This window comes from Eubalaena glacialis, chromosome 7 (assembly GCF_028564815.1).
Source record: "Eubalaena glacialis isolate mEubGla1 chromosome 7, mEubGla1.1.hap2.+ XY, whole genome shotgun sequence".
Taxonomy (NCBI): domain Eukaryota; kingdom Metazoa; phylum Chordata; class Mammalia; order Artiodactyla; family Balaenidae; genus Eubalaena; species Eubalaena glacialis.
In genome coordinates, this window is record NC_083722.1 from 97467137 (window position 1) to 97467999 (window position 863).

At 35.2% G+C, this 863-nt stretch overlaps 1 non-coding gene across 1 annotated transcript; it reads right to left on the reverse strand.

Moving 5' to 3' along the window:
* Window positions 1–385: 385 nt before the first annotated feature.
* LOC133095792 (U6 spliceosomal RNA) lies at window positions 386–488 on the reverse strand. The gene has a single exon (XR_009701656.1). It is a non-coding gene; the product is annotated as a U6 spliceosomal RNA (small nuclear RNA).
* Window positions 489–863: the final 375 nt, after the last annotated feature.

Sequence of the window (863 nt, forward strand, 5' to 3'; positions counted from 1 at the left end):
TCCTCTCTGCTTTGTGCTGTTATTGTCATACAAGTCACATCTTTATACAATGTAAGCTCATCAGTAGTTTTATAATTATTGCTTCATGTCATTATCTTTTAATCAGGAGGAAAAAAGAGTTATAAAAAATACGTATACAATGTCATATATTTTCCTTTACTGGTACTCTTTATTCCCCTGTGTAAATTCAACTTAACATCTAGTGCCCTTTCATTTCAGCTTGAAGGAGTCACATTAATATTTCTTGTGGGACAGATATGCTAGCATCAAATTAAGTTTTTATTGACCTGGGAATGTCTTAATTTCTCCTTAATTTTGAAGAATTGTCTTGAGGGACTTAGAGTTTTTGGTTGATCATCAGCACTTTGAATATGTCATCCCACTGATAAATGTGGAAGACCTCATAAATTTACATGTCATCCTTAAAAAGGGGCCATGGGAATCTTCTCCGTATCATTTCAGTTTTAGTATATGAGCTTCCAAAGCATACACTATGGGTCCCTCCATACTATAGTGGAAATGAGGAAGACTTGGAGGAAGCTACCTCTACTCCCTATCTTTTTATAAATCCTGCCTTTGCTACTTATAACCTAATTTATGAGCCATGCTATGTAAAATGTAGGACCTCCAAGGAAATAAAATTTTTCTTTTCTGTCCAGTGATCTAAGTATAATCCCCACTATTGGAGCATCTGTTTTTGAAAAGCCTCTGCTCAAACTGTTTGCCTAGATTCCAGTTTGCTACCGAATCATATGCAGAAGCATTCCATCTACATAGTTAATACATTTCTCACTTGTCACAGTGATGCTCGTTTTTGGGAAAGAGACACATGCCTTTCATTTGAAGAAGACATTATATTTACT